Below are 22,745 nucleotides of genomic sequence, written 5' to 3'. Positions count from 1 at the left end.
AATGCAAGTCTGTGGGAGGGGACGGGGTATCCAGAGGAAAAGTTGCTGAGTTGCCTATAATAACCAATCAAATTGCTTCTTTCTTTTTTGAAAAGGCCTCTGAAAAATGAAAGAAGCAATCTGATTGGTTGCTATGGGCAGCTCAGCAACTTTTCCTCTGGACAGGTTTTGATAAATCTTCACCAATGAATGTGTGAATGTATCATTGTGCATGGGTTTGAGCCAGGGGTAGAGTGCTTCTGGCCTCCTGTAGACCACAGGCTCAATGCAGCCTACAGAGGTAGGGAGTGAGGGAGACACCAACAGCTCGTTGCTTCATCAGGTAATAGGTTTCACCTGCAAGTGTATTCTAAAAGCATTGCTTGCTAGCACTGGGGGTCCAGGGCAAGCGCCTTTGATTCTCGATGCTTGTAATCGCCAGAAATTTAACTTCCCACCTGGCTGACTAGGGGGTAGCACCCCAGGCAAGTACCATGGGAAACTGAAAATCTACATGTAGTCAGTATAGAGAAGCAGGGCTGTATTTAGAATATATGTTATTAACATAATTCCACAAGCACCTGTATTTTTTATGCAGATCTGTCATAAATATGCAGCATTACGTGCTGTGTATTTCATTCCTATGCACAGACTGCGTTGAAATCAAAAGCAAATCCACACCATAATGCACGACTTTGCCGGCAAATCGGTAGGTAAAATTTGCAGCAGTTCTTACTCACGACGATTCAACCAAAGGGAATTTTTTTTTATAGGCCACAGTATGGCAACATCAAAAGTATTAATCATTTTTTTACTGATTGAAGTGCTGCCCCCCCCTCCACACTGCTGCCCTTGGCACAGGTTCACTGGTGCCTAGTGGCAAATATAGCCCTGTAAAAAGGGGACTGGAGAATCAGTTTTAAGAGGTAGGTAAGTATATTTTCCTAGAGTCTTTGCCCCATTTGATTTTTTTTGTTAAGATCATTTGATAAATATTCAGATTAAAAGTTGCACATATACAAGAAGGTTTATGTGCCACCTGTTTCCCTCAAAGTGTTACTGTCATTTAAAAAAATAATAATAATAATCGGTTTGGGAGTGGGTACTGGGACCCCCACTATTTCCTTGAAAGAGCAGCTAAAAGCGCTCAGCTGAGTGCCTCTGCCGCCCATCTCTCTCTGTGCTGCAGAAGGCAGACTCCATAGACTTTCTACAGAAGAGAGAGAGAGGATGTCAGGAGAAGCTCCCAGTGATGCATTTCCAAATTGAAACATTTCCGAGATATTCAAAGAAAATTTTTATTTTTTGGTAGTAACACTTCAAGGTCTTCACACTTTAGTGAAAAGGTGTCCAATCTTGCTGATTTTGGTAGGATTGTCTTTCTAATGTGTATGATGGCTTCCGCCTTTTCCGGAATAGGTGATGACATGGGAGAGAAGGATCAGGCATGTTGGATTTCAACTGTCTGATCCTTTTGTGTTGTGAAATATAATCCACTACCAGAGCTGTCTGGCAGCAGCTTACCTACTCTTACCTACCCTCTACCCACTGACAAAATACAAAGAATCAGAGCAAAATGTTCACATGTACGAGGTGAATAGAAGATATGGCTGACAGCCAAACAAACATATACCCAGCAGTTATTAAAGGTATATGAGCAGCTTTTCGTAGATTTGCTGGATGGACATGCTGGAATCCAAAAAACTTTGTTGCTACTTGTCTTGGGAGCACAAGGCAATCCAATTGGTTGAAATCAAACCTGCCCAATCCACTTGTCCCTGTCAGCAGACAACCTGCATAACCCCAGGAATCACAAGACTGCTGGCAGTCCTGTAAAAAAAAAAAAAAAGTGCGCTTACTGACAGTGTACAGAAGTGCTCCGTTCGTCCACTTTCTTTTTCTGTATCTTATTTTCCGGGGCCAACTTGGAGCATGGGTGGAGCTTTGTGACTTTACTGCTCCTGCTTCTCTGCTGGTCCTGCTGCTAGCAAACAGCAGCGGTGATGTCAGAAAGCTCCGCCCATGTTCCAAGTCGCCCCAGAAGGTAAGATATTGAAGAGGATAGTGGTAGAACCGGAGCACTGAACGGGATCAGGTAAGTATGATTGTCATCAGTGTCACCTGCACTAACTGTCTGTACCGACAGGTAAGTACAGGTGAAACTGATGACAGATTTCCTTTAATAAATAGATTTGTTCCCATATAGGCAAATATTATCATTGAATCATGTTCAGACCAGTGATCCAGTTCAGGTAGATAGACCATGGATTTTGTATATTACATATTTCTTCTGGTTATGATATTAAATATGAAAGGGAATGTTAGAATCTATGCTACAAAGGTAATACTGTATTGGTAAAATCTCTGTATATTTTCATACATATGGAGGTGAATTACAAAAAAGAGTGCATACTGACTGTTACATCCTATCATGTCTAACAGAATCCAAAGAATAGCCTGGACCTAATCTATAATAAGAGATGCAGATCTGATAAGTGGCTCTGACAAGTGATATACTTAAGATGTGCTGCATGTCTGAATGTGTGAAACTAAGGAGGGGGGGCAGAAAGTGAGTGGAGAAGGGGGGAGGGCACCAATGTTTCTCTTTCCTTTAAGAGAATGTCTGACATTTAATTGAGGTAAAATAAATGTTCTTATCTCAAGACACAATGGACATTGCCAGTGGCAAAACCAAGGATTCACTGCTTTTACATTAACTTCTGTGTCCTCCTTTTGGATATTAACCTGGACAATATGCCTTGAACACATCAAAGGAGATGAGTGATGTTTTATTGCATTTCTCTTGTGGGTAGCTTAGCAGAGCTTTCAAGTGTTCTTTGGTATACCGTGCTTTTGCAAGTTATTTTCTGCTGTGGATTTCTGGATGCTTTACCAGCCCATAGTAAGATGTGACTTGAATTCCAATGAGGACGGGGCTTAGGAAAAGTGAGTGAGTATTTTGGAAAGAGATTTGTTTTTGCGCTTTGTTTTATGTTTTCCTATCATTGCATTACTACTATTTTTCTTTCTCTACATTTACTGATGCCACTTGGTGTTTGTTGCATGTAAACAGCAAAATACATTGGATTAGCTCCATCTGACAGACAGATTGACATGGGACTGTATTGGCAGTGTCTTGGTTTATCTGATTTGGGAGGCAGAAAAAGGACTCATCAAGGTGACAAAGGGATTTACACCCTATCAATATGTCCTATCCATCTCTTGCTTACTCCTGTTTGATGGTGGACTTTGAAATATCACCACAGTAGCTGCAATGATCCCCAGATCCTCACTTCTTAAGAGCTGTCTATGAAACAAATTTGAAGTGGGCCATCCCTAGTTTGAACGTGTATTTACAGTGGATTATTTAGGGAGGAAAGCAGGGGTTAAGTCAGAAGGTCTCCTGGCTTCCCTTGGGGTTAACCTGGCTGCGTGTTTGGAACATTCAGGAGGGCTGACAGGTAGCAGGATTTGTCTAAGCAGCCTGCATGAGAGCCATGAGATTAGTTATGGATTATGTTGTCAGAGAAAAACCTGACGGACAAACTGCAGAGGAATAAAATGCATTCTGTTTGGGGAGAGTTTCACTGAGTGTAGCTTTTATTTCTTTACAAACTGCCCCCAAAAAATCATTAATAATTTGCAAATTCGTCTTCTTTAATTCGGCTTTTCGACATTTTATAACTCAATACAGTTTTTGTCAGCATGAATATTTCACTGTTCCATGTCCATATTACCTTGTGGCATCTGTTGACTATATGTTGACATCATGTAGCGTCACCTCTTTATTGTCATGACAGCAGACATAGGTTAATGTTATTGCACTTTCAATAGAGGTCTGCATCACTAGACAAGAGTACACCTACCTGACCCCATGCATAAGGTAATATTGTATAGTAATCTTCCAGGTGCACCAGCAAATGCGAAAAAAAATATTCTCTTTACTTTTGTTATTCAGTTATATATATTAGTCATGCACATGTAGGTGTGAGTTTCTAATTTCTAATATTAGCTTTTTGCTTATAGCTCTATATTGTGATATTACAAGCCATTATGGCAAATTAAAAGAACCCCATATCTGGCATTAACAAACTCAGCTCTGCTACTTCTGCAATATGATATACTGCTTTTCTTTATTTGTTAACTTGTCCAAGTCTTTTCTTATTTATTTATTTATTTATTTTTAATGACATATTCTGCCATTTTTAAGCAAAGCTGGTTTCATAGATCGGAGACAAATGGTAGGTGATAAATACTTTTGACAGCAATTACAATGAGTATATTTGGCAAGCACACAGGGGTGTATCGGTCTGGAGGATCTAGCACGCATGAGTAAGGGGGTGAACCCCAAAATGTTGCACGTCAGATCCTGACTCTCTCTGATGTGTGGAGGTGCTTCGGCCATGAAAATGTGTATGCTGTTTTAATCCTCTGCATTATGAAATACAAATAAAAGGACGACTGGATGGTCAAGAAATCGTAAGAAACGTGAGTGTTTTTTCATTGTGTTTGCCAAATATACCCCTGCTGTAGCAATGTTGTCCCAGGAATATCGCATGAGTATGCTTTGTTGGAGTTAATGATGGAGCTCCAAACCGGGAAATAAGAAGATAATAGGCACTGGGTGACTGAGACTGATTTTGCTGTTAGCCATTGCAATGCAAAAGTGTTACACAACATAGCACTGACCCTGAACGGGAGAGTAGAAAGCAAGTAGAGACCAGAATGGCTAAGGATCCATTCACATCTGCGTTTGTAACTTTGTTGGCAGAATCAATATAAATGACGGGACTTGAGCGGAGAAAAGAATACTGCAAGCAATAGTTTTTTCTCAACTTTATTCCTGCAAAATAATGAACACCAGATGGAAGCCCAATGGACCCCATTCAAAGTCAATGAGACCTGTCGGGATCTGTCGGTGTCCATTCTGATAGGGATCTGCCAGCTCCATTGTTTGTGTCATCAATGGAGCTTGCGAAAGCAGATTTGTAGGCTAAAATGTTTTCCCTGAATTCAATGTACATGCATTGATATTTTGGGGACACTGAATGCAGGGTTTAACATATTGGGCTGCATTTTTTTAAATGTGTTTTTCCTGTACATGTGCAGTTTTTATGTAACATCCCTGACGAAGGAAATCAGAATTTCTGAAACACGTAGGAGGTTTTTGGTGTGACGTCACTTACAGCACGCATTAGGAGAATTCTGCGGAGGGCTTGCGAGGGTGAAATGCAGCTGACCAGGGCAGTCTCGCAGCAGCCTGGACTACATACTAAACAACATAGACTTCTCATAAGGTTACTAGCACCCAAGGAGATTTATACATCTTCAGAATGGCTGTAAGATTATTATTTATTTTTTTATAAACTCATTAGGGGGAAATTTATCAAAACCTGTCAAGAGGAAAAGTTGCTGAGCTGCCCATAGCAACCAATCAGGTTGCTTCTTCCATTTTTCACATGCCTTTTCAAAAATAAAAAGAAGTCTGACTGGTTGCTATGGGCAACTCAGAAACTTCAATAAATCTACCACATTGTCCTCTCTTCAGCCAGTATTTTTTTTTTTTTATAAACAGAGGTGCATAACTATGCACAGAATCTAAGCCATTATCAGGCGGCCAAAATATCATTGAAACATGTCCGGGAATACAGTTAGAGGCAGAGATCCATTATATTGGAACAATATTGGGTAGTCACAAGTACACCTTTATTAGGAGTTTGAGAAGCACCAAACTGAAATGCCTGACAACATACAGTTAAACCTCTTTAAGAAAACCACAATTTCTGGCCTAGATAAGGTCTTCTTAAATAGGTGCTCATTTGAAGAGTTTTCAATGTACCTGGTTTTCACCCAATTTATGTTAAAGGGAACCTGTCACATTGAAAATTCAGTCCAATCTTTTCATGCTATAGGGCAGGAGGAACTAAGCAGATTCATATATCATTTTATGGGATACATTTCAGAATAACTTATTCATGTAAATCATTGCTCATTCTGGGTTAAGTAGTCATATGGGCGGCCCTACAAAGTTCTTTATCTGCACACATATACAGAGATAGCTGCCAATCACTGGGTAGGACCGCCCACATGACTACTTAGCCTAGAATGAGTATAGTTTTAGATGAATAAATGACAAGTTATAATTTTCCCAAAAAACTCTAAGTCAGTCCATTCAGTTCCTCCTGCTCTATAATATAATGCCTGCAGACCAGACTGCATTTTCAATGTGACAGGTTCCCTTTAAAGGTTTGGATAGTTATGTTGTTGTCTAGTTAATGTGAAATTGTGCCCAAAAATGCTCATCCACTCAGCACCACTCAAAAACCCATGTCCAAAAATGTCTAGATCAGGGGCTTCCAAACTGTGGACTTCCAGATGTTGTAAAACTACAACAGAATGCTGAGAGTTGTAGTTTTACAACATCTGAAAGTCCACAGTTTGGAGATCTAGGGTTTATATAAACAGCAGAGCTAGAAAAACTTGTATTTCTCTATGGACATGCTTTTACAGCTTGGTATTTAGGGAAGAGCATTGGATGTAAAATCACAGCACAGGCAAATACAGGAAATACAAAAAAGTGTCAAACTTTATGTTAACTCTACAACTATATAAATGTCTGGAAATAAGTCATTTCCTTTGCAATTTTGTCCCACTGGGAATGATTCAATGCCGAATAAATCAGACCACCAAAATCTACTTTATGGATCATCGGAACTATCTGATGATCTCAGCAATACATTTGCAATCGCTGATATGTCTTATTTTACCCAGAAATAGATATAATGTCTGTGAAATGGGATATTGGGAAGGAAAGCAAGTTTTTAAGTGCATCAACCTGTACTCTCAACTAATGCCAATTTATTATGTGTGACAAGTTAAACTATATGGCTATAAATCTGAAGCTTTGTAATAAATCAACCCGCTATAATGACTAAAGCCTAATGGAAACAATTCAGTGTGTTACCAGCGGGCAGGGATAGAATTTGTAGGGTAATTCTGGCTGAATTTCTTGTCTAGCATTATGATTAAAGTTATATAAAGCATTTTTTAAACCATTTCGGGTCCAAGTTGCTATACTATTTTCAATTTTAGACATACATTTTTTAACTGTCCACTATTGTACAGCATGTGACGAGTTCCAGGGCACATTACAGTCCAGAGCTTCATGTACAGTTCTGCAGGCTTTGGGCCAGAGAACACTCAGCTTTTGGCTTACTCAATGCCTACACATAGCTCTTTTTTGTGATTTTGATTGTTAGGAGTGTTTTTACATAGATAGTATACCATTATCAACCTATGTACTTGGTAGGAACTCAGTTTAGCTGGTACTAAGGTAGAGCTGAGCGACTCAAGTGCCACAGCCTGCAATGCCTCCTTGCTTACGCTCAGGGGCGTAGCCAGAAACCACGGGGCCCCGGTGCGGAAAATTGCCCTGGGCACCCCTACCACCTGACGACCCTCTTCCCCAATCCCGGACAACCCCTTACTCGGCTGCACAAAGATATCAGTGACTGCAGCACTGATGGGACACATATAGTTGTGTATTCTCCTGACTGTGTCCCATCAGGGCTTTAGTCACTGATATCTTTGTCCCTTTGGCCCTGCCTGTTAGTCACTTATATAGTTGTGTATTCTCCTGACTAAGTGACTAACAGGCAGGGCCAGACAGACAAAACTGGCATTGAAGAATAATACGCCCATTTTTCTGGTGGGGGTCCAACTGATGGGACCCCCACCAATCACCAATCAGCTGTTGTAAAGCTATAACTCCGATCATGTCTAGAGAGCCTCAGACATTATAGGAGTTGTAGTTTTTCAACAGCTGGAGAGCCATAGATTAGGGTACAGCGTCACCCATCATCCCTGCAAAACTTACAACTGACTCCAGCTCTGATGGGACAGTCAGGATAAAACACAATGATATCACTGACCTGAGTGACGTCTTCTCTGTTGTCTTTTCTTTCCTTCTCCATCTGGTCCAGATGTCAGGACATCTTCCAGCTCCATCTTCTCTGCAGAGTCTGACACCCGGACATCATAGGTTCTCACTTTGTCAGTAGATCCTCATCCTCTGTATGAAGACAATAATCATTATTATTCTGCTAAATACTGTACCCCCTGAATATAATCCTGCCACACACTGCATCCCCTGAATATAATACTGCCACACACTGTGCCCCTGAATATAATACTGCCACACACTGTACCCCTGAATATAATACTGCCCCGCATTGTGCCCCTGAATATAATCCTGCCACACACTGTGCCCCTAAATATAATCCTGCCACACACTGTGCCCCTGAATATAATCCTGCCACACACTGTACCCCTGAATATAATCCTGCCACACACTGTACCCCTGAATATAATCCTGCCACACACTGTACCCCTGAATATAATCCTGCCACACACTGTGCCCCTGAGTATAATACTGCCACACACTGTGCCCCTGAATATAAACCCTAAAAAATAACCATGCTATACACTGTACCATCATACATACATACATACATATATCTTGCTTACACACATCTATCTTTCATACACACACATAATTCATACACACATCATACATACAGTACATAAACGCAACATTCATACACATGCCACCTCCGGACCCCCCCCCCCCCAACACATGCATAATACATACATACACACACATCTTACATACACATACATCATACATACACCCGCCGCCTGCAGATCCCTCTGCATAATTCATCTCCACACATCATACATACATCCTTCTAGCTTACACACATCTCCACACATCATACATATACATCTTGCTTACACACATCTATCATTTATACACACACATCATTCATACATCATACATACAGTACATACACATACATCATTTATACACACGCTGCCTCTGGACCCCCCACACATACATAATATATACACATAAATAAACATATCATACATACACCCGCCGCCTCCAGATCCCCCCAACATAGCACATGTCCACACATCATACATATACATCTTGCTTACACACATCTATCATTTATACACACACATCATACATACAGTACACATACATCATTCATACACATGCCGCCTCTGGACCCCCCACACATGCATAATACATACACATCATACATATACATACACCCGCCGCCTCCAGATCCCCCAACAAAATGCATGTCCACACATCATACATATATCCTTCTAGCAACATTTATCATTCATACAACATGAATACAGTATATACACACACATCATTCATACACACACTGCCTCCAGACCCCAAATCCCCCCTCCTCTGTACCCCAAATCTCATATCATCCCTCCCCTCCCCCCCCTCCTCTGGACCCCATATCTCATATCATCCCTCCCCCCCTCCTCTGGACCCCATATCTCATATCATCCCTCCGCCCCCCTCCTCTGGACCCCATATCTCATATCACCCCCCCTCCTCTGGACCCCATATCTCATATCACCCCCTCCTCATTTGGACCCCATATCTCATATCATCCCCCCCTCCTCTGGACCCCATATCTCATATCATCCCCCCCCCTCCTCTGGACCCCATATCTCATATCATCCCACCCCCCCCTCCTCTGGACCCCATATCTCATATCACCCCCCCCTCCTCTGGACCCCATATCTCATATCATCCCCCCTCCTCTGGACCCCATATATCATATCACCCCCCCTCCTCTGGACCCCATATCTCATATCAGCCCCCCCTCCCTCCTCTGGACCCCATATCTCATATCAGTCCCCCCCCCTCCTCTGGACCCCATATCTCATATCATCCCTCCCCCCCTCCTCTGAACCCAATATCTCATATCACCCCCCCCTCCTCTGGACCCCATATCTCATATCACCCCCCCCCCTCCTCTGGACCCCATATCTCATATCCCCCCTCCTCTGGACCCCATATCTCATATAACCCCCCCCCCTCCTCTGGACCCCATATCTCATATCATCCCCCCCCTCCTCTGGACCCCATATATCATATCATCCCTCTACCCCCTCCTCTGGACCGCATATCTCATATCACCCCCCTCTTTCACCCCCCCCCTCCTCTGGACCCCATATCTCATATCATCCCCCCCCCTCCTCTGGACCCCATATCTCATATCATCCCCCCCCCTCCTCTGGACCCTATATCTCATATCATCCCCCACCCCTCCCTCCTCTTGACCCCATATCTCATATCACCCCCCCTCCTCTGGATCCCATATCTCATATCACCCCCCCTCCTCTGGACCCCATATCTCATAACAACCCCCCCCCCCTCTCCTCAGATTTTTATATTAGGACGCCCCCCCCTCCCTCACTCCCCTCCAGTAGACCATTGTTTCCCAACCAGGGTGCCTCCAGCTGTTGCAAAACTACAACTCCCAGCATGTCCGGGCATGCTGGAAGTTGTAGTTTTGCAACAGCTGGAGGCACCCTGATTGGGAAACACTGCAGTAGACAGTCCCCTTCACTTACCAGGCGGCTGCATCCAGCAGTGCACCACATTTCATCGACGATGCTACTGCTGTAGGAGTCGGAGGCAAAAGACACCGCCTCTGGTCATTCATTGCTCCTCGGTGTCCCAGGTCCATTCGCATCGGAGTTGAGATAACTTACGCAGCTCCACCAGATGACGAGCGGTGTGCGGCCATACAGGAACGGCGGCCGCGTAATGACGTAGAGCTTAGTGACGCCCCCTTGCTGTGATTTTGGGAATGTCATTACGCAGCCACCGTATCTGTACGGCCGCGCACTGCTCGTAAGCTGGGGGAGGAGCCTCTGCGCAGCAGTGAAAGGTATTTCATGCTCTGTCTGATGCAATCAATCTGGGGACGCCAGGTCAGCACAATGAATGAAAGCCGGAGGCAGAGCGGCTTGCAGCGGCGGGCCCGGGCGACTTGCTGGCAGCGGCGGTATAGTGAAGTGGCAGGGGTTACGGGCTAGTCGCGATTGTGACCCTTGCGATTGTGACCCTGCTTACGCTCACCTCCTAGCCTCCTCCTCTCTGACAAACAGTGCACCTCAATAGACAAGTGCATGGCAGAAAAATGTGGTTTGGTTAGTTAAAGGGGTATTCCAGCAATTATTTTTATTTGACTATGCTACAGGGCCTGTAAAGTTAGTGTAGTTCATAATATAGTGTCTGTACCTGTGTGTGACGGTTTTCTCACAATTCTTATGTGATTTTCACTCCCAATATTTAGTGTTAACAACATACACAATGACTATTGTCTGAGATTTTTCCCAGGTTCCAATGCGGCTGAGACTTGACCTCACTAGTCAGCTGATGACAGGGAGCCTGTCTGCTTCAATGGGTAGAGCGATCGCTTGGTGGGAGAGATCAATCTGCAACTAATGCAACAGCTGAAGGCACCCTGATTGAAAACCACAGGTCTTTTGAATGGATGCAGCTCATTTATGTTTCAATGGGTGGGGTGGCTGATGTGTGGGAGGGCAAAAAATTGAATTCTGGGATTTGTTGGCAAAGAATGAAATTCAAACAGGAAATACCAGTTCACAAGCTAGCCACAGTGTTATGGTATGGTTATGGCAATTTTTTTCATATCAACTAGCTTCAGAAAGTTAAACAGATTTGTAAATTACTTCTATTAAAAAATCTTAACTCTTCCAGTACTTATCAGTTGCTGTATGCTGCAGAGGAAGTTGTATAGATCTCTTCTGTCTGACCATAGTGCTCTCTGCTGATACCTCTGTCCGTGTCAAGAACTGTCGGGAGTAGAAGCAAATCCCCATAGAAGCAAACCTCTCCTGCTCTGGACAGTTCCTGACATGGACAGAGGTGTCAGCAGAGAGCCCTGTGATCAGACTGAAAATAATAAAAAAAAAATTGTTTTCCACCGGAGTACTCCTTTAAGTTTTGTTCCATTGTTTTCATTTTATGACTGCATTCGGTATTCTGAACTTATTGTTCAAACTACAGAAAATGTTTTGATAAAGGAGTACTCTGTGGAAAGAATATGTTTTCAAATCCACTGGTATCAGAAAGTTAAACAAATTTGTAAATTACTTCTATTTAAAATAAAATCATAAAGGAGACAAGCGGCGGAAAAAAACTTATCCCCTTACTGCATGGAAGCTGGTCGTAACATGCCCCCTCCATTCATCTCTATAGGAGAGGCGGAGACACACAAATGCTGTGTCTCTGCTTCTCTCAAAATGTGTCATTTTTGCTAAATGAAGTGATATACAGATATGTTGGGAATCACCTAGGCTATCATGTCAAGGGAAGTTGTTTGAAACAACATTAAAGAGGTACTCCGCCCATAGACATGTTATCCCCTCCCATAGACATGAATGGAGGGCACGTGTCATGACGACACACTCACGGTAGCCCCAGGAAGCCCCAGCAGCACCGGCCCAGAGATCGCGGGGGTCTCAGCGGCCATACCCCCTGCAATCAGACATGTCATCCCCTATATTTAGATAGGGGATCACATGTCTAGGGGCAGAGAACCGCTTTCAAATTTAAAGTAAGTATTGTATTTCTCCTGCCCCACACAAGTACAGCTCACTTAAAATCTATAGTTCTATGTATACATCGGTGTGATATTCCAACCCTTTATCTGAGTAAAAAAGGACTTCCAAGGTACAGGATAATTGATAGGAGAAACCTTTATTTAGGCATAGCATAACAATGCAGCATCTTGTTGAAAAGCCTCTATAGCTGAACCTCAAGAATCTCAATATCTGCACTTTCACTTTTTTCCTCTGAAACCTTGAAGACCTTTATTTGACGCCATTCATGACATTAATAAGCTGTAAACCCAAATCAGGTTGCATCAGCTTAAACTCTGCTTGTAAGGGGCTTTCTGAGTGAATGTTATCATTACAGTGTTGACACATGGCATGTTGTAGCTTTCATTTCCAAACCGTTCCTGGTAATCTTTTAATCCCATATCAGGTCAACATTTTATCACGTTAATCTAGCATGAAGATTAATTAGTCAGAACACACAGCCACGGATAAGTCCTGCTCTGTAGTTTGGTGGAATAGGGACATTTCTAAAAGTTTTATTATTTTACTACTATTTGGTATTGAAAATGAACTATTTGTATGGACACTGGCTAAAGTAATTTTTCTGGGCTATATTGTGTAATAATTACATCAGTACTATTCTACGTTACAGCATGTAGACTGTATTCCCAAAATTCCTTTCATAATGAATGGTTAAAAACCACTATCTTTAATTTAGTTAGCATACAGTAAAACCAAAAAGACAAAGAGAAGATGCACTAAATTGAACACTATGTGATAGATTTAAGACTTCTTGATAGATATTTTAGATACCCTTTTCTTCCTTATACCATCACTTGGCTTTTTAAAAATATTTCATGACAAAAGAATGGCCTGTCGGTCAGTATACAAAGAGAAGGGGGGCTCAACCTATCAAACAATATATTCAGGGGTGCTACTGACAGCAAGGGGAACAATATATCACAAAAGAAAAAGACATTACTGTATAAAGGGCACACCCAAGAGAAATGTATCAATGAACAAATAGTATCTTAATTATGAAGAAACATACATAAATGAATCGTGTAAGACAATACAAGGGCAGCTAAAAACAATTAATGATATATTTTTATAATTCGCACATTTCCACACGCGGCGATACCACGTATGTTTATTTTTATTTTTATTTACACTGTTTATTTTTTTAAATGGGAAAAAGGGGGTGATTCAAACTTTTAATAGGGGAGGGGTTAAATGAACTTTTTTTCACTTTTTTTTTCACTTTTTTTTCACTTTTTTTTTCAGTGTTATAGCTCCCATAGGGACCTATAACACTGCACACACTGATCTTTTACATTGATCACTGGTTTCTCATAGGAAACCAGTGATCGATGATTCTGCTGCTTGACTGCTCATGCCTGGATCTCAGGCACTGAGCAGTCATTTGGCAATCGGACACCAGGAGGCAAGGTAGGAGACCCTCCTCATGTCTAACAGCTGTTCGGGACGCCGGCATGGGCTAACTGGCATGGTTTCACTTTCACTTTAGACGCAGCGTTCAACTTTGAACGCCGCATCTAAAGGGTTAATAGCGTGATTGCGGTGCCGCGCGCTATTAGCCACGGGTCCCGGCCATTGTTAGAGGCTGGGCCCGACCTGCTATGACGCGTTATAGAAAAGGAAAGGACTCAGGACGTACTGGTATGTCCTTGGTCCTTAAGGGGTTAAAATACATGCTGAATTTAAGGTTGTGTGAACCCAGCCTTAGGATTGATTTCTCTGGTGATCTTTTTCTCAGGAACTTAAGTCCGGTGCCTCATACAACTGGTAGATTTGTATCTACATACTGTATTAAAGACAGCAAATAAATACAAATAAATATAATAATAATTCTCTGGTATAAAAATTGTTGCCAGTTTTTATAAATCTCCCTTATATTTTTGCCATTACCATCATTTAGAGGTCACTAGACAGATATATTCAGCTACTGTGTGTTTGTATATATATGAATTCTTATTTTGGATCTGTAAAAAATTAAAGGAAAAAAAATCACTTTAAAATTCATGATTCAAAGGGCAAATGTAATATGAACAGTGCTTAAACAAAAATGTCACTGAAGAATGTCATTCATCATCTGACTGTGGAAGCTAATAATAAAAAGGTACTGGAGACAGATGTAAATGTTTGTTTTGTCACAAATATTTTCACATCTCTTTCTTTTATGTCACAGTTTCAATATTCTATAAACAGTTATACATTTTCACACATAAACGTTCAATTGTTCCCAGGAGACAGCTTTTGGGAGCTTGGAGTTCACCATGTGATACATTTCAACATACTTTAACAGCCTTTCCCCCTTTTTTACAAGTTCATTGCCTTCAGTATTTACACAACTTACCTTCTGTTGTAAGATATATGTTACATTTTATATGTGGCCAAGATAAACATAAGCAGCATTTATTGTCTGAATGTTAACCTAAGGAAAGAAGTACTGTGTAGATCGAAAAAAATATTGAGTCTGTGTCTCATGAATCTCGACCATATAGTCTAGCCAAGTATCAAAATGAAAAGATACACCTGGGCCGGAAGAAGCGTCCGCAGTGACGCGAAACTAGTAGCCTATCAGTTGTGTGCCCCATGTCTGAGAGCATTGCCGGCTCTCGCTCCCCGCTATGGAATTGTAATCCTTATATCTTTGCAGCTGTTCTGTTGGAATAAACCTCTTCATACTGAAGTTGAAGTCCGGGTGAGTGTGACTTCTTTCCGTCTTGCTACACAGCTTTATCTGAAAAGAAACAACAGCGCTCCAAAACAAAGTGTTCCTGTATTCACAGAGAGTTGTAGTGTTTAGACTTCAGGTTAAGTCTTTTTGAAGCTTGAATAAGACTTTAGTAGGAGTCGAAATGTTATGACTTTTGGCGAATAAAGGAATATTTTTGAATTGGAGTGTTGCTGTTTCTTGTTGAACTACTGGAAAGTGGGACATTACAGGAAATCTGTCATAGTGTCACCGCACTAACCTCTCGGTACAGACAGGTACTGCGTGTGATACTGATGATAACCATACTTACCTGATCCCGTTCAGTGGACTAGTCCTTCCACTAACTTCCTCCATTGTTTTCGTTCTTGAACAAGCTTGGGGCACAGCAGAGAAACCGCTGTGAGCATTCCAGGAAGCTCCGCCCATGCCCCAAGCTGGCTCAAGAACGAAAACAATGGAGGAAGTTAGTGGAAGAACTGGTCCACTGAATGGGATCAGGTAAGTATGGTTATCATCAGTATCACCAGCACTACACACATGTACCGAAGGTTAGTGACACTGGTTACATATTTCCTTTATGGCTAAGTTCAAATTCATTTTTTTCCTTTCTTTTGTACCAAAAAATTTCAGTTAGCTCGTTGTTTTAGGGTGCACTCACACACTGCAACCACTGCAAATTTTAAGTTGCGGATACGCAATTGAAGATTTTACAAAGCACTATTGCTTTTGTCAAAAACCTGTTTTGCAGTATTTTTTATTCAGTACCTTTGATATATTTTATATAAATTTTTATGCTGTTGGTGCTCTTAACATGCTCTATAATGGATCCCGTCACCCAATCTGTCCATAGATCTGTACCTTTATCTCAAAGTGAGACTCAGTTTACTTACATGTGCTTGAAGATCATTATGGACTTATTTATGTTGCAGTCTTTAGCAGCATACATAAAACAGACATAGGCAGGATAGAACCCATGTAAAAAAAATACAGATCAGCCACAGAATGGCTGACAGCCCCTAAAGTAGTCAGTGATTTCCAAATATTCATTGTCTATGGTCAGTTTAAAGGTTTGAAATGAATCTATGATATGGGAGATGAGCAATCATGTCTGAGATTATTATTTTATTGAAAGAGTAGTAGAAGTATGGAACAAAAATGTCCAGTAGATGTGGTTCCAAAATCAATACTGAGTGAATTAAAATATAACATTGATTGTCTGTAATGTCTGTTTCTGTGTTTTTGCATTTTTCCATTTTAGGTCCTGTTCAGACTTTGTTTTTATGTCTGAACAGTTTTTGTGCTAATTCTTCCTTGGGTTTGAAGAGTTAATGCTCTCAGCCTATGACAGCTCTGCTGGTACTCTGGGCTGGTGATTATTTCTACTGACTGTTTTATGATTCACCTTGTCTGTTAATATCAGTGTTTGAACCATGGTTATGATTCCTGTTACAATAAAGATTTTAGTCTGCTTGGTTTTAGTACATCTGTCAGTTTTTAGTATTATGTATGTCCGTTCTGGTTTTTACCTTGTTATCTTAGTCTGTGTTCACACTGTTAGTCTTGTACTTGTACCCGGGCTTTGTATTTAGTATTCCTGTTTAGAGTCCTGACCTTTGGAGTTTGGCTTTTGAAGTTTTCTCTGGAGTGTTCAGATTCATTCGGTTGTTAGTCTAGTGATCTGTGTATTATATTTCTGTTTCCTTTTAGGCCAGCATTCTGATCACACTATGGAGGGTGCCCACTGGCTAGGAGTCTATTTGGCTTTTGTATTGATGTCCCTCCATGTTTGGAGTGGAAAGTCTAGCGTGTTCTTTGTGTGTGTCCTCTGAACTAGTATCTGTTTGTGTAGAGTGTTCTGTGTCCAGTGTGAACTATGTTCTATGTTTCCTGACCTGCTGCCTCCCCCTTCATCTTCTGGTTTTGTCTGCTGTATTTTTATTCCATATCTAGTTTATTTGTTCATATCTGCCGTTTATCTTGATTACGGTTTATGAACTATATGTTAATACGCTTTATTCTGCCTTGTTTGTACATTAATATCTGTTCTGGTTTTTGTATTCCTGTTACGTTTCTGACCTGTCTCCGACTATGTGCTGTATTTTTTGTGTACCTTTATGCCCATTGCACTTTAGTGCAGGAAGGGATTGGCTCCAAGTTGTCAATCTGCTGTTTAGGGCGGATGGGCAAGTAGGCAGTGTGAGTGTTTGTATGTTTGTAGGTGTATAATGCCTTATGTAGTGTAACCCTGTTTATCTATTTTGGAATTGACCTTCCTTTTCAGAATCCAACCTGATGGGGGAAGTTATCTACCTACTGGGGGACCTATCTACCAATTGGTGGGATTTACCTATCTAAAAAGTAAATTACCTACCTATTGGGGAAAACTAGCTACCTGATAAGGGGCCCTGTCTGCTGGCAGGGAAACTACCTTCTACTGAAAGACATACCAAACTAGTAAGGGAAACTACTTATTTATTGGAAGGACATGTCTACCTGCTGGTGGTGTTTACCTAACTAATTTGAAAAACTACCTACCTGATAGGGGACCCTATCTACCTACTTGAGGGACCTATCAACCTACCTACAGGGGAAACCTTTCTACGTAGGGGAAACCTACCTACCACTGGGGGGAAACTACCTACCTACTGGGAGAACCTACATAAGGGGGAAAAACAGTGTAGAAGACAGACAAAACTTCACAGAACTTTTCCATTGTAGCTGCAGGCTAAAATACCTTAACATATAAAGTCTTTTCCACATAAGTACCCAAATTGTACAAGATTCTGCCCCATACATTGTGCTAACAAACTCATTGCTTAATCTCATTTATAATAGCTCAGTGCATACCAATGGCCATAATACTCCCTGCTATAGAATAAGGCAATGTTTACTCATTGTGTTTACAATGTGATATAACTCAGCAGTTACACTTGGTTAATAGGTTATCAGGAAAATTTGCTAAAATAGTCACATTGTTTATTTTTGCTGTTATCCATCGGGGGAATTTGTGCAAGAAGTTAGATTAAAGTGTTTCATCGGGATGGCTTTGAAGTGGGCATTTAATCATGTGTATAACAACACATGACAAATGTTTTCACACAAGTTAGTTTGCACCTTTTCTTACAAGCCAAAACATTTTGATCAAACAGGTTCTCTTATGAAAAGCAAATGAATTTGTCTTTGTGGGAATGTAAAAGTGTATCCATCTGACCAGGAAAATGATGATTCATGAAATAATCAGATCATTTTTCACCAGTTAGTTATTCAGTTGTTTATAGGTTAATAAATGTATCCCAGGTAAATGATTATTTTAAGATTTCACTGAAAGAGTGTCTTCGTGGCACCTTAACAGAGCTGAAAGATGAAGACATTTAGGCCCTTAACACCTTACTTTAATCGCTGCCATGTAATACTACATTTCCCCTACTATGGTCATTGTACAGGAAATGTCTGTTTCATCTTGGTCTTTAATCTGAGAGGGGTTGTATCCAATGACAAATTAAAGGGGTTTTCCTACAAAGGTCTACAGAGGGTACATTGTTCAAATATTGGGTGAATGGGGCCAGGGCATGCATTTGCAACCAGAGCTCCTTTTAATCAGGCGGGGCTAGGGACCTCTGTACTTGTGATTGGTGGGGTCCCAGTAGTCAGTACCCACCAATTTAACACTGCTTAGAGGTGATGAGTGTCTTGCCCTTTCTGCAAAGATTGGTGCAGAGAGAGGCAGCTCACGCTGGGTGGTACAGTTGCTGAAGCAACCGCAAGATGCCCAGCAAGTTTCCTTCATGAGTCCTGTCATTAGGAAAAATGGGCAGAAGACCAACTGTGGACTTTAACGAGACAAAAGGCCCTGGGTTCTTCAAACTTAAAGCGTACCTGTCATAGTGCAAAAAAAGAAAAAAAGTGATATGTTACTCAGTACCCAATCCTGATCATGTGCATATAATTGTTATGTGTCTCGGACCTATATATCCAGAGATGTAAGCATTTATATGCTGGTGAGTTACTTTTTCACTGTGCAGGCTGGAGGGGGCGTGTCAGTCTGTCTCCTTCACAGTGTGTGTAGGAACATTCCTATAAAAGTGGGGGGATGTGCAGAGCATTGCACCGTTGTCTGTATTACAGACAACAGTGCAATGCTCTGCACATCCCCCCACCTGTATAGGAATGTTCGTACACACACTGCTATACACATGGGGGGGGGGGGGATGTGCATAGCATTACACCGTTGCCTGCACATACCCACACCTGTATAGACACATGGGGGGGGGGTATGTGTAGACTGCAGAGCATTGCACCCTTGGATCTGTGGAAGACCCTAGGGTGCAATGTTCTGCAGTGCACCTAGCCCCATGTGCAGAGGCCCTGGCTGGGAGGATAGCTAAGACACTTACAGAACCAGCCGGGGCCGCAGCACAGGATGCATTAGAGGTCGCAGCACGGAAGAAAACAGGGGCCAGGGCACGGGACGGTGCCGGAGCACAGGACGCATTAGAGGCTGCAGCAGGGGCCGCAGCACGGGAGAAAGCAGGAACAGGCATATTTAGTAGTTTACACAGTGGTAACATACCAGGTAAGGCCTCTCAATGCGCTCTGCAGGGGGCTGAATTGGGAACTGACTTTGGTGCTTGTCTGAAGGCATTGAGGGAGAGGGGGGGGGTCTGGCTGTGTGAGCACGCTCCCTGTGCTCGTTCACAGGCAGTGCGTGCCCACGCATACACTCAATAGAAATCTCCTATACTGGATACCGTTATGCTTTACGGCCGGTATCCAGTATGCTGTAAAATCTAGACTTATCTGTCTGGCTAAAAGACAGGCGACCCCTACTGGTGGCTATTTTGAGATTTAATTTCAGGTGAAAACAGGTGTATATTGTGAAAAGTCATATTATAATGAGTCCTGCAATATATGAAAAGTTTTTAACAATGACAGTGCCTCTTTAAACTTGGGCTCCTTGTCAAAGGGCTGTGTCCCTACACAGTCTGACAGTGTCCAATTATTGTGGACAGTATCAGTCAGTATAAAGACACATCTTTATTACTAAGTCTAGGCTTACATGATTGGTGACTTTTTGTAGCATTACTTGGTGAGTGACATCCATTTACTGTATTACTTTGTACTTATTACAATGGCATAACTTTGCATTAAAATAGCTGGTCGGCAAATGTAAGTATGTGTACAGTATATTCACTAGGCTAGGTACTTTCGCACCTGACAGTAGTGCTTCTGAAATGGTGAGAAAGGCCTTAGGCTCCTTTCACATTATAAATTCATCCATTTTAAAGATCCGTTATAATGATCCATTAACAAAACCATTACAAATGGATGTTAAACGGCCGTTACAAAATCCCATTATAGTCTATGGGATTTTTACATTATCCGTTTTAACCCGTCATAGTCCGTTATTAATAACGGACGTTATTTTGTGATGGGAGAAAGAACGGAAGAAATAGCGCATGCACTATTTCTTCCGTTACCTTCTCCTGTCACAAAATAACGGGCTATGAAGGGTTAAAACGGTTAATGTAAAAATCCCATAGACTATAATGGGATTTTGTAACGTTATAACGGATCTTTGCAACGGATAATTCTATGGTGCGAAAGCGGCCTTACCAGTGAGGTGCCCCCTGGCTGTAGGTGAGACACAGCTTGTGTTTTCACAAAATCCCTATAAGATGAACAGTCCTTTCCCTAGCCGCACCACTCTCTGGTTTAGTAAAATTATTTATAATTTTGTTCTTATTTTATGCATTTATTTTATGTATTTTTCGCCCTATAGGACGCACCGGCGTATAAGACGCAACCTATTTTTAGGTGCAAAATCTAAAAAATGAAAGATTTTGAACCCAATAGTGGTCTTCAACCTGCGGACCTCCAGATGTTGCAAAACTACAACTCCCAGCATGCCCGGACAGCCAACGGCTGTCCGGGCATGCTGGGAGTTGTAGTTTTGCAACATCTGGAGGTCCGCAGATTGAAGACCACTGAATAGGAGGTAATACTCACGTGTCCCCGCCGCTCCGGACCCGTCACTGCTGCATCGCTCCATCGCTGTCCCGTGTCCCCGTCGCTCTGCTGCCCGCCTGCTGCTGAACGTCTCTGCTGCTGGCCGGGTATCCTCGCTCTCCGTCGCCGTCATCACGTCGTTACACACGCCGACGCACGTACGTGATGACGAGGAAGGAGAGCGCCGGCCATACAGGGGATCCCTGAACGGAGAAGACACCGAGGAGGCAGGTAAGGTCCCTCCCGGTGTCCTGAAAGCACTAACCCAGCTATTCAGTCGGGCTGTTCGGGACCGCCACGGTGAAATCGAGGCGGTCCCGAACAGCCCGACTGAACAGCCTGGTTAGTGTCACTTTCCCTTCAGACGCCGCAGTCAGCTTTGATCGCCGCGTCTGAAGGGTTAATACAGGGCATCACCGCGATCGGTGACCTGTATTAGCCGCAGGTCCCGGCCGTTGATGGCCGCAGGGACCGCCGCGATAGGGGTGTATTCGCCGTATAAGACGCACCGACTTTTTCCCCCCTGTTTTGGGGAAGAAAAAGTGCGTCTTATACGGCGAAAAATACGGTAGGCTGAGCAATATTTGTATATTTTATATGGAATTCCACCACCAATGGTTGAGCCCAGGCATCAATATGATCTGTTGGCTGAGACCTCAACAGAAACAGCTTAAGTAGCCTTGTTCTAAAGCAATGTTAGTCTATCACGTAGCTTCCTGATATCAAAAAAGTATCAGCATTAGATATTGTGTAAACTCACATTAAATAATAACATAGGCTTTTCTGCAGAAGTTTCTTGGTGTGCAGTTAGGAGCACAAGTATAGTTATTGCTCTTGTACATTCCAACACATCCCCCTAAATCCATAGATGAATAATTACTGACAGTTTTCTACAATCATCTACTATATCTCTGTGGTTTAAGCCATTGATGTCCAGGAACTCATTGATCAGACGTACAAATATCTTTATTATATAGTAGAAGTTACTGGAGGTCGATGTACCACAATGTTGTGTGCACATGTTACCATACCACAATTATATTATTACAGTTAGTATTATATTATTAGTATTATATGTCCTCAAATCTGGTTGCGTAATGAATGTGTACATCAATAAATAAAATCCCTTTGATAAAACTCAATCAACATTATTCAATTTCATTTTTTTTAATTAATGATTGTTTGTTTTTTCTCAAACACAGATTAGTTTCGATTCCCAGATCTGACTATTGTGACCCGTCATTAACCCCTTCAGCTCTGACCTATTTTTAGCCATACAAGAGTTCAGATGGAGCCTGGTCCTTGAAGATCTCCATTTCCTGGTTTCTGGCTGGACATATAGCCAGGGTCTAAAGAATTGAAAAAAAAAAATTATGAAGGTATTTAAGTTTCCATGGTGTATAAAGATAACAATCTTCAAAGCATAACATTTAAAAAAGGGAGATATACTTCCTTGTTCCAGTATGAGCATATATGCGCATGGACAAAAACATCACCTGTGTGCAACCCTGCAAAACAGCTTGCGCCAAGCCATGGTCGATACAAGAAG

Source organism: Hyla sarda, chromosome 1 (assembly GCF_029499605.1).
Source record: "Hyla sarda isolate aHylSar1 chromosome 1, aHylSar1.hap1, whole genome shotgun sequence".
NCBI classification, from domain to species: Eukaryota; Metazoa; Chordata; class Amphibia; order Anura; family Hylidae; genus Hyla; species Hyla sarda.
The sequence above is the reverse complement of the archived record's forward strand: the minus strand, read 5'-3'. Positions refer to the sequence as shown.